The 12,630-nt window shown below is 31.6% G+C and overlaps 1 pseudogene across 1 annotated transcript; it reads left to right on the plus strand.

Moving 5' to 3' along the window:
• The first annotated feature begins 575 nt into the window (after positions 1–575).
• Positions 576–3,979, plus strand: LOC148234539 (type II inositol 1,4,5-trisphosphate 5-phosphatase pseudogene; annotated as a pseudogene). The gene has a single exon (XR_015809932.1). The product of XR_015809932.1 is annotated as a type II inositol 1,4,5-trisphosphate 5-phosphatase pseudogene (transcript).
• The last annotated feature ends 8,651 nt before the right edge of the window (positions 3,980–12,630 follow it).

Here is a 12,630-nt window from a genome sequence, read left to right on the forward strand (position 1 = left end):
GTTTTTTATATATTTTTTTATCTTCATATTTTCCATGATTAATATTTTTTAATGATTCAAGATGCAATAAAGTCAACAATAATTTGCAAACAAATTTTAATACAAATGAGCCGCGTCAAAAAACTACAATCTGTCCCCTTTAATAATAATATTTTTTGTGGAAGTAAGCAATTAGACACAGATTAAGCCGCTGCAGTAGTATTTTATTGTGATTTACAGTTGTTTACATGGTGAGTAAAATAAACAAGGCGGGCTCGGGACGGCATGCGTCCGAGCGCCCGAAGATTGTCAGTCAAAAGAATAATCGTCACGCCAGTGTTACTCAAGCGCCGCCAAGTTTTGACCATAACAAATCTAGGCTTCCAAACGGCTCCCGCACTAGCGATTTATAATTGCGAAGAATGGGCATGTCCGGGAGCACCTTAAAAACTTAAAAACTTCTTTTTAATGATTTTTTCGTAAAAAGATAAAAAATATCAATTGGGCGACTTGAATCTATTTACATATCCATAGGGTTAATAATAATATAATCAGTGCTCGACTTAAATACGAGTCTCTATGTTATGAGTAACAACCCGCCGTAACGAGCTGTCATACTGACAGTTATCCGATTAGAAATGGACCTGTCGTCTGTTGTGGCTTCTAAATTCGCTGTCGGCGAGTCCGTCGTAGTCCTGCTGGAGGATGCTGCCCTCCCGAGGCGTCCCGCGTGGCTCCAGCGAGAGAGGATTCTCGCCATTGTGCAATGTGGAGACACCAGCGCCCTATTTGTGTTGCTCTCGGTTTGCTTTCCGCCTATGTCTTTCCTCGATCTGACGATAGAAACGGTCGTCCCTATTGACAGTAACTTCAAATGCGAAATAGACAACGAGGTGAGCTCACTACTGTACTTGATATTCTCATCGAAGAACTCGAAGCTATCGTTCGAACTCAAATCGAATGCTCGCACCTCGACTTTCGTTCAAGCTTTGTACAAATCCATGGACGCTGCTGGCAGTTCTCAATTTGCCTGGTTGGATAAATATGGATGTAAAAAGAATGCAGAAGTAGAAAATTCCGAAATGTTCGTCTCCAGACAAAACATTGCTCAAGGCATAGCACCAATAGCATACAGGGATAGTATGATCAAATATCATATAGAACTGAAAGAGATGGAATATACGTATTTGCAGCCGTTTACCATATTTGTCGGGACTTGGAACGTCAACGGACAGATTCCGCCGTCTACTTTAAAACCGTGGCTCGTCTCTGACAATTTGAGCCCACCCGATATATATGCAATCGGTTTTCAAGAGCTCGATCTATCCAAAGAAGCGTTTATTTTTGATTTTACCGTAAGAGAAGCCGAGTGGTATGAAGCTGTATATAGAAGCGTCGATCCAAAAGCCATTTATCAAAAAGTCACTGTAGTTAGACTAGTAGGGATGATGCTCATCGTTTTGATCAAAGATCAATATTTAAATAACGTCAAGAATGTCGCTATTGATACGGTCGGCACTGGTATTATGGGTAAAATGGGTAATAAAGGAGGAGTCTCTATTCGATTTGAGTTGCACAATACCTCTATATGTTTCATAAACTCGCATTTAGCGGCACACGTCGAAGAATATGAACGCAGAAATCAAGACTATCAAGAAATATGCAATCGGACAAAATTCACTCAGTTATCGCCACCGGCGCTTATTAAAGATCATCACCAAATTTATTGGTTGGGTGATTTGAATTATAGAATAACAGAAATGGATCACGTCACCGTCAAAAATCTATTAAAAGAGGGCAATATCGATGCCGTTATAAAAGCGGATCAGCTGAAAACTCAACATGCCGCAAACAACGTTTTAAACGGATATATAGAAGGTCCTATCGCTTTTCAACCAACTTATAAATACGATCCAGGTACTGATTTTTGGGACACGAGCGAAAAAGAGCGAGCGCCGGCTTGGTGCGATCGAATATTTTGGAAGGGCGACTCTATCCAACAATTGTCTTACCAAAGTCACCCGGAATTGAACATCAGTGATCATAAGCCCGTGAGCGCTTTGTTCGTATCTCAAATGAAAGCTATCGACGCTAAAAAATATAGAAAGGTACACGAGGACGTTATTAAGAAATTAGATAAGCTCGAAAACGAGTTTTTGCCTCATGTCACCGTCGAACCTACAGAGATCATTTTTGATACCGTCAAATATTTTGAACCGCAAGTTCGAGAGGTTTGCATAGCTAATACTGGTCAAGTTCCCGTCACTTTTGAGTTCATAAAAAAATTGGAAGAATCTTCATATTGTAAAGAATGGCTGAACATCGAACCGAACATTAAAAATATTAATCCAGGCGAAAAATGCGACGTAAAATTAGAGATTTTTGTTAACAATAAATCAGCTTTTAAGTTAAATTTGGGTGAAGATAAGCTATATGATATTTTGGTTCTACATTTAGAAGGCGGCAAAGACATATTTATAACCATAAACGGATCTTACGAAAAGAGTTGCTTTGGAACTTCCATCGAAACTTTGGTGCATTTAAAAGCACCGATCCGGGATGTTCTATCTCAAAAGATGTCTGATGATAAACTTGAAAATTGCACTGATAACGTATATTATAGAGAAATTGGTTATCAGATACCTAAAGAGATATGGTATTTGGTTGACCATATTTATGTACACGGTTTGAGACATTCGAACTTATTCACAACTCCGGGTCTTCATAGTGAGCAGTTGCTTATTAGAGACTGGCTGGATTACGGATACAAATCTGATATACCTGGTAGTATTCATTCTGTTTGTGACTCTCTGATCTTATTTTTGGAAAGCACGGCTGAGCCGATCATTCCGTACAATCATCATTACGCTTGTTTAAACGCATCGAGCAATTACTTGCAGTGCAAACAGATTGTGATGCAGCTACCAGATTGCAAAAGAAATGTATTCTTATACTTGTGTGCTTTCTTGCAAGAAATATTAAAATATAGTTCCGATAATGGGACTGATGTTAATACTCTAGCGATACTCTTTGGCACAACGTTTCTAAGAGATTCGCCGCAGAAAAAATCGAGACCAGTATACGAAAGAAAAAACGTGGATAGAAATAAGAAGGCATCGTTTGTTGAGCACTTTCTTGTCAATGACCAAACCGATATAAGAATGTAAAATAATGTTTCCTTGATTGTATGAATAGCAGGCGATATAACTATAGTAGAATAACACGGTAAATTGGGAACGTCTCCAATTTACCGTGTTATGGGGGGGTCTACTTTATATGAGAAAATCGGATCTTCCAATTTGTTTTGTCTGTGCCAATTTGTCTTCCGTCATTTATTCAGTTAAAACAGAATCAAAAAATGTTCTTGTTCTATAATCTCTTTTATACTGTCTAGAAATAAATATATTATAAAATATGCACATTATTAAAAAATAAGAAGATTTAATTTTTATGATGTATTCTTCTTAGCTCTTAAATGTGTTCTTTAATTTTAAATTTGCTACTGCGGTTCCTAAATCTTATAATGCTTTATGTAAAATTCAAGTATTTTTGTTATATTTATCACAAATTTATATTCTAATAAATGTGGTTTAATGGATTTAATATAATATTAATTAGATATTTTCATTGCAAGCGATATTTTTGTAAATAATTTAATTTAGATTATGTTATAGTACATTACTATTATTGTTATTATATTTTCAAAGAAAAAAAATATTGTTTTTTAGTAATAATAAACGTATTCATTTACAAAGTATATTTTTCCTATAATTATTGTAAATGTTGCTTGCTATATCTTTTCAGTACAAACTATTATTGCAATCTTATAAATATACACGTGATTCCAAAGTAATACGGTAAATGGATAATTTTATAAAAGAAGCGATATTTAAGTATATAATTATATCATTATTGTTTTATAATTATATTATATAAAGTGTATACGGTTTATTTCACTAATTATGTTATACATTAATATAATAAATTCTTTATTAACAAATTTTGTTTTATTTTATTACTATTTATAATCATATACAATATATCATACACCTATTCAAAAAGCTAGTTTTATGTAAATGGTAAATTAAATAATAAATTTTAATCTTAAGAAATTTAACATCAGTAAACTCAAAAATATGTAAACATTAACATCGGTAACACTGGTACTTGTTTTTATAAATATATACAAATATAGAAATGTAGTTTTCGGTATCAGGTTGTGGAGTTAAATTACTTGAAATTCTAGGACACTATGAACCAATGTATTATATAGAATTTCAATAAACGAAACTGCTCATCTTCGACGTCTTATTTATCTTAGCTCACATATTGACTGCTGTCGCTTAAGTAACTCAAGAAAATGTTTCTTAACTTTCAATACGACAAACTTTGTTGAATGCTTTATAAAGTAAGTATATATCACATCGAGCTATATTATAGAACCGAGGGAATTTTTTAGCACAGGAGGATAATGACATTGGAACTTACTTAACGAAAACCCTGTTACTAGTCAACCAGAGCCTGCCGACCAGGGTCGGGCGGAGAGATACTTTTCCTCTCGATCGCTCGCTTAAGTGACGAGAGTGAATATAATTCTCAATTTCTGCATGTACATGTCATTGATAAAGAGAAGAAAGCAATTGACCCAAATTGGATCCCCGTGGTACTACAGAATGACAGAAATACTCATCGGAGCTACAAGTACCTTACCTTACCTACCAATGATATAGAATCTAAATGAAATATGCTTTAGAAGAAATATTATAAGAGATAAGAACAGATTAGTTCAATTTTGTTATTGAGTCTGAATTACTGAAATAAAATAAATAAAAAGTATAACTAAGGCAAATAAAGTTGATACCTAAAAGTTATAAATTAAACCTTTGCTTTAATAAGAAGTATTATATTTTATCACAATGATTTTTTAACATATTGGAAACCCATCATGTAATGTTATAAACCAGTCTCTGTCATTAACTATTTTGTTGGAGGACATTGGCTGTTTTCCGGAAAGAACAATGGATCAAGAGGGGATTTCACAAAGGATAATAAAACGGAAGGCAGCAGTGGACACGTGGAAAAGGCAAAGTAATAGAAAAATGGCACTTTTTTATGACAGAAAAACTCATCGGAGCTACAAGTACTTTACCTTACTACCAATTATATAGAATCTAAATGAAATATGCTTTAGAAGAAATATTATAAGAGATAAGAACAGATGAGTTCAATTTTGTTATTGAGTTTCAATTACTGAAATAAAATAAATAAAAAGTATAAGTAAGGCAAATAAAGTAGATACCTAAAAGTTATAAATTTAATATGGCCATAACGGCTACGAAAGCGGTCAACAACGTTGGTTGACCGCTTTCGTAGCCGTTATGGCCAATTTGGTACATAAATACATTTGAAATCATGATATAATAAAAAAATCTTAAGTTATTCAAGAATAAAGGTTCTAAATATTAATAAGTGTTTGTTAATTTATTAAAATTTTAAATCAAATTATTAGCTGAATAATCTAAGCTAAATATCAAAAATATATGTAGAAAGAAACTATAAAAAAATGCTTTTTGTTCTATTTATAATTCACAGCATTGAGAACAGCTACACAATTTCAACTTCACTTAAGTGAAGCTTAAAAAATTTGTAAATTTTTTGCACTATTCCTTTAAATACCAGGTTCTTGATTAGATTAATGAATACAATTAATTAAGCATTTTAGACACAATAAATGGATTACCTTTTAATATTTCTAATAATCTAAAATCTCATTTGTAGCGATGAGAGACCGACAATTAATAATCCAACAAAAATCGCATACCATCTATGTAATCTATAAACAAAGATGATTGATTACAATCTTTGTAATTGTAATTAATCTTTGAGCTCAATCGTTGGGAAAATCTGGCGTCAATACAGTCTACAAACAGCGCGGAATGTGATAAGGATGATAAGAATTAAGGTTATTCTATAGAAGAATAAAGAGATTATTAGACAAATAAAACAACTAAGGATCATAAAAATCGAGTAATTTTTAACATTATTTAAATAACATTATTATGCAGTTTGTTTAATGCATAAACTATGTATGCGTACATAAAAATGTATTATAAATTATCGCATAAGCATGTATAAGATTTTATCAATTGATCTGATAACGATAACATAATAGTCATGTGCAATGCTATTTATTTTAATTTATTTTGTATGACTATATAATAGACATGACCTTTACAGGACAAAAACTTTTTTCTTATTTAATAATAAAAAAAAACTTATTAATTATTATTTATATATCAATTATTTAGGGTATACCCTGTACCCGTTCCAGATGTTGGGAACACTACCAAAAAAAAACACAATAATGTAACGACAAAAGAAGGAATGTTTCACTCTATGAAAGTCTTTTAAAATGGCTTTAAAAAATAGAAAATATATTGGGCATGATACATGACTTTGGACTTTTAAAGGTTAAACGGGCTGGATTAAATCTAAACGCATATTGCCAATTTTTATATATTTTGTATTTATTGAAAAAATAAATAAATTTTAATTATATCAAAATCGCTGTAAACTAGTGTTATCAAAGATCAGGTTTCCTAGATTTTTCTAATCTCACGGATAAATATAAATATAAGATGCTTAATTAAAGTAGATTTAAGATAAATCGTGTTAAGTGGCATATAATAATTGTAATCTGTTATAAAAAATATATTTAATAAAATATATATCACATATTTACAGACTTTGCTTTCAGTTTGGTGTCTCACAACTTACTTAGTAGTTGTTGATTGTGCTGGCCTATCTTGTTGCATCGGAATGATCTACCTACAATTCATAAAATAAAACAAAATTAAAATATACATATTTTGTGTTTATTTTCAAGCTATGGAAGAGACAGGACATGCACAAATAGCAATCATTTTATTGTAATTAGTGAGGTGCATTGGAATTAAACTAAAAACTGCAGTATTGCTGTCATGGAAAAATTAGTGGTGGGTAATATACACATAACTACCAGTTTCAGAAAAGCTCACGAGATTCTGCATGATCACTGAAAGTAAATTTTATTTTATTCTTTAGTGAGGTATAATTAGATGCAGTGTACTAATCTAATTATGGCTCACACAGTTAAATGAATGTTTATTAAAGCAACTGTTCTAAATTTACCTAAATTAATAGCTGTATTTTTTTATAAATGTTTATCAACTATTATCACTTTCTATTAAAGAACATTTAAAAAAAAATTGTTTCTAAAATATATAGATTTTGCAAAAGATGTCTCATATTCGATACCTTCCTCTATATAGTGAGTATAATATTTGTGTGCACGATCGATACTGCGAACGGTGCATTGAATTGGTATGGAGTGTGGGGCACTTGCAGCAAATTTGTCCCGGGCAACGTAAATGCTCTGATTGGGATAACAGAATGAGCTAAAGGGTTGTCTGCGTCACACGGATACACGACGTCATACCTCACTATATATTATATGTATGCATGTATATCATGCACTGTAGTATGCACACATATACAACATTTAAAAGGGTATGAAGCAGGTGAGCGAATTGCATCAGGCAATTTTAGCGTATTGAGGAAACAGGAGCAGACTAGGTATTTGCTGGTCTCGAGCGCAAATGCATAAGTGCACTATAGTACGTATATACAGAGAGCGGAATGAGGATGAGGTTCAAAGCAAATAGCAACTGGTTGTCACCTGGCAACCGGAACGGCCAGGGAAGGATAGATAGGCATACGAAGTGGCGGCTCGTTCACATACACTGCGGAGCTGCAGCACCCCCAAACAAATAAAATAAATAAGCTGTGTCGTTTTTTTTTTAAATTTAAAAATACAAAACAAAAGAAAAAAATATTGGTAAATGTTAAACGTCATTCGAAACAAAATGTCCGCTTTACAAGATCTTGTGTTTACTTTTACATTGAATTTATTATTTTATTTACTTAAAAGGCTTTAAAATGGAACGTCAAGTTGACAAAAGTGAGCATTTTCGACACCTCCTTCTATTCGCGCTCAATCAAAGGAATAAAGCCGCCAAAGCTGCTCGCGATGAAGATGCTATGAATGAAAGGACAGCTCGTCGATGTTTTTCGAGTTTCAAAAACGGTAATTTCGACCTGAAAGACGTCGCAGTGGGAACTCAAGCTACCGAGCGTTCCTACTGCATCGGCGCCAACATGATTTTATTGCTTTTGACGTGCATTTTTGACTTCTGAAAAGTGATAATTATTTTTGCGCCCTCCTATTGACCAAAAATCGGTTTAAATACACTTTGATAAATACTCTCATGTCAGAAGTCCGTAGTATTTTCAAAAATAATAGCTATCATAATTTATAATTTTAAAACATGGTGTAATATCGAAGTGCAGACATGACCGTCGCAGACATTGACCGGTATCGCCCAATTGTCGCATACCGCGATTACACTCGTTTATTTGAGGCATGATTTCTATGCACATCGGAAAAATTTGCGATAAGGCGTCGAGGATTCTCAGTTTCGTTATGCGGAGCGCGTGTCGCTTAAATAATTTATTTGCGATTTACAATCTGTACGATACGCTAGCTCGTAGCGTTTTCGAATATGACTAGAAAGATAACACAAATAAAAAATAATAATAATAAATATCTGACCTAATATGATTGATGAGTACATGCTCTAGTTCCAGCCCGGGCAACTGAAATGCAAGTATTAGGACAACAGAATCAGCTCGGAGGTTTACAGCTTCCCACGATCAATACAGCGAACTTTGCAACGAAACATGAATGCACTTGCGTATTTATAGCTATGCAGTTATCAAATGAAGTACGTAAAACAGCAAAATCCCGGGCAACTCTGTTGCATGTATTGGGAACATAGAATAAGTAAAGTTTCCATCATAAGGACAATGTTACACGGTGAGATATCGCATATTTTAAATTTAAATAGTTTATTGTCGTTGAAAATAATTCAATCTCTGTTGTTATAATTATTAAATTACAGAAAAAAGGAGGAGAACAATATACATTTATAATAAATTTATAAATGGTAATACGTTATTTTTCTCATGTGATGATGCTCTTATACAATATGGATGTATACAATTTAATGGTGTGGGACGATGGACCTATTGAAGATGGCTATTTCAACGTGCATATTAAGGAAACAGAAACAGAGGAGATTTGTCGTGTCAGAGTATGTACAATATATTATATTTAATTTATTAATTTATGTAGAAAATATAGCTAATGGTTTATACACTAAAAAAAGAATTTAAACATACATATAAAACATGAACAGAATATAAAAATACCTAATATTATAATTTAGGTGTTTCTTTATTCCATTAAGGAAATCCGCTATATTTTTATTTTTGCGTAGGACACCCCATACATTATTCCCCTGGTCGTACTCGTTTTCTTAAACCTAACTATCCTTAAATTATCTCTATTTCTAGTATTAAATCTATGTACAGCTTTATTTCTTATTAAATACTTATTAAAATAATCTGTTAACATATTATCATCTAACTTATATATAAATACTAAAACATTTATCTTTAACCTTTCTGGCATATCCTACCATTCATATCTTTCAATTATGCTGTAGGGGGAGATCTATTTATACACACATATTCATTTAGATTTTTTTATGACCAAAACTTGACAGCAATCTGGTAAAACTGGCGTAACGGACAAACTCTTCTCGTGGCAACTCTGGCAGGCTCGCATGCCGGTGCGTTCCTCGCGCACTGTCTGCTCACATGTTTAAATTTTAACATGTAACTTTAAATTTCGATAACATACTATTGAAGCGGCTCAATCTGTGTCTAATTGCCACCCGTCACTTCTCGTCGAGTCGCTGCAGATAAAATAAAACCGTGTTTTTCGTTATGTTAATTTATTTCGTAATCTAATTTATTGGTATTATTTTCTATAGAAATCATTTACATTAATTCAAATTTAAAGAAAAATATTATGTAATTATAATGTTTTTAATTATTATTTCTTCGGTTATATATGTAAATATATAACTTTCTGGGATTAAAACAGTTAAAAATCGATCGCTGTACATGTACGGCGATACTCCTTAAAGGGTTAATATATCGAAATAATGATTTCCGTGGTATTCCTAATCATTTACAAATTAATCCAACTTGCAATAAATGTCGAAAAATACGTGTTCAAAATTCAAAACGTTCTACAATATTTTGAAGAGAGATTTAATTATGTCCAATCCTAGTCCTAATACAACTAATGATCCAATCCATTCAAGGATGATCTAAGTATTAAATCAATTGCAAGCAAATTTTCAAAGCTATCTCATTTTGATAAATTAGCGCTTGATAATGAACTATTTGTGATGTGATATTTCATTGAAAGCCAGATCTTTGATAAAAGATTTTTACAAGTATGTTTGCAATAAAATATATTCAAATCTAAGCAGATGCTTCGAATATTTGATTTCATGTTTAGAATCCACATATTTTTGTGAATCAGCATTTTCTTATCTTGAAATGATAAAATATAAAAATCAGGTTAGTTTGACAAATAATCACACAAACTATTATTTAAGATAAGTGTTATTCAATTATTCCTTTTTTTTATGATATATCAGAAATAAATAAAGTACATACTTCCTATTTAACCAAACTGGTTCAAAACCACTATATGTGTATATTTTGTTTAACAATTGTGTTTTTACTACAATTGTTTAACAATTGTGACTTTACTACAAATTCATTTTTACATCCCTTCTTCCGTTATCGATTAGTCCAGAAGGCTTAATAAATTTTAATATTAAATCATTTTTTATTTTGGGTTTATGTTTATATTATGTATTATATGTATGTTTAGTTAAAATTTGTTTAGTGGAAAATTAGCTATATTTGCTAAATAAATTGTTAAAAATATTTTTGCTTATATAATATATACAAATATAATGATATTTAATAATTTGTATCATATTTATTTTAAATCAATCATCACTTGATATAAATAAATAAGTTTCGGATGAGTTGTAATTATAAAGATAAGACAGAAAAATCTTAAGAATGAAGTTTATCACCTGGTTTACCGTTCAATGTGTACAATCTTATTTTTATCTCAAGACGTATTGCATTTAATTAAAGCATTTCAAAGACTTTCAGCAAAGAATTTTTCTTATATGATAGATTTTGGTATTGAATTTTTTTGATAAAACTAGATATTAATACAATTAGATAGATTAAGATATTTATTAAAAACATCCAAAAATAAGATTACATTCTTAATTACAATTCAACGATGTAGATTTCGACAAAATTTATTCGTTTTATTCTTCCTAACCTTAAATTAACAAATATTTTGAATTAAAATAAATAAGAGTTTCACAAGGTAGCGTCTTAAGGCCGATACTCTATTTATTTTACACGTATGATTTGCCACAAATAGAGAATGTCACAATTGCAATATTCGCGGATGAAAAGAAATATCGATTACTACCGAAAAACATATCAACTTTATAAATTGCTTTTTTTCATAAACGGCAGTATTATCCCATTTGGAAATACAGCTAAATACTTGAGGATGACCATGGACACCAAATTGCGATGAATAGAACATATAAGAAGAACTTGAAATAAAATATAGAAAGCCATATTGGTTTAAAAAAAGAAACTCCAAAGTTTTAATATATAAAAAAATCAATATGGCATTCAATTCTGGGGATGTGGTAAATATTGCCACATTAAAAATTGAAGATATAGTGTTACGAAACATTGTGAATGCTACATGGCATGTTTGCGATAGAGACTTATGTTGTGACTATTTTGAAGCTAAACACGAAACAAGGCTCCAACAGCACGTCAACATCACGGCAGCAAACTCCTCAATGTATATAACTTGAATGTACGGATGAAGAGGACTAAGCCCTTCAAACTTGTCTGGTTATCATTACTGTAATTCATATTATAATCAGTATTAGTGATTGTGCAATGTAGAACAGAAACTTTTAGACGCCAATAGTTGAACATAATATTTAAAACATACATTATTAAATATAAAATAATTGTTTGTCATGAAGAAAAAAAACTAAAATAAGTTTTAAACTTAGCATCTAGAAATTACAATTGAAAAAATACATTGTTAAATTGCGGATTAGATCTATTCAACTATATTTCAATTGTATAAAATGAAAATATATCATTAATAATTAATCCAGATACAACCGATATTAGTTATCTGTTTTTGTGAGAATTGTGATTCAAGATTGATATAATAATCAATGGATAAAATGTGATGAATAATAAAAATCAAATATAATTTATGAACGGATATTAAATTTTCTCTCGAAAAATTACTAATAAACTTATAGAAAATGGCAGTAAAACTATAAGTGAAAACTTGTTTATTTGGTGAGATATAAATTATTCTTCGTTATAGTGCTTCTTTATAAATTGGCATTCAAAAATGATATGATCTATGATACGATAGTCGATCTAATAAATTTTCTACAAAGTGTAATGCCTGCACTACATTCTCTGGAAGTTGGCCAAGGACGGGTTACTTCGGTCGAGTTCGATCTAAAGTTGCCCGAGGTTACCGAGAACGGGAGGTAAAGTGGGGGTAATTCAGACGACTTGGCCAGCTTCGAGCGCTTCCGAACATTGTCGGCA

Source organism: Plectrocnemia conspersa, unplaced genomic scaffold (genome assembly GCF_051122295.1).
Source record: "Plectrocnemia conspersa isolate PC_06_02 unplaced genomic scaffold, ASM5112229v1 ptg000006l, whole genome shotgun sequence".
NCBI lineage: Eukaryota > Metazoa > Arthropoda > Insecta > Trichoptera > Polycentropodidae > Plectrocnemia > Plectrocnemia conspersa.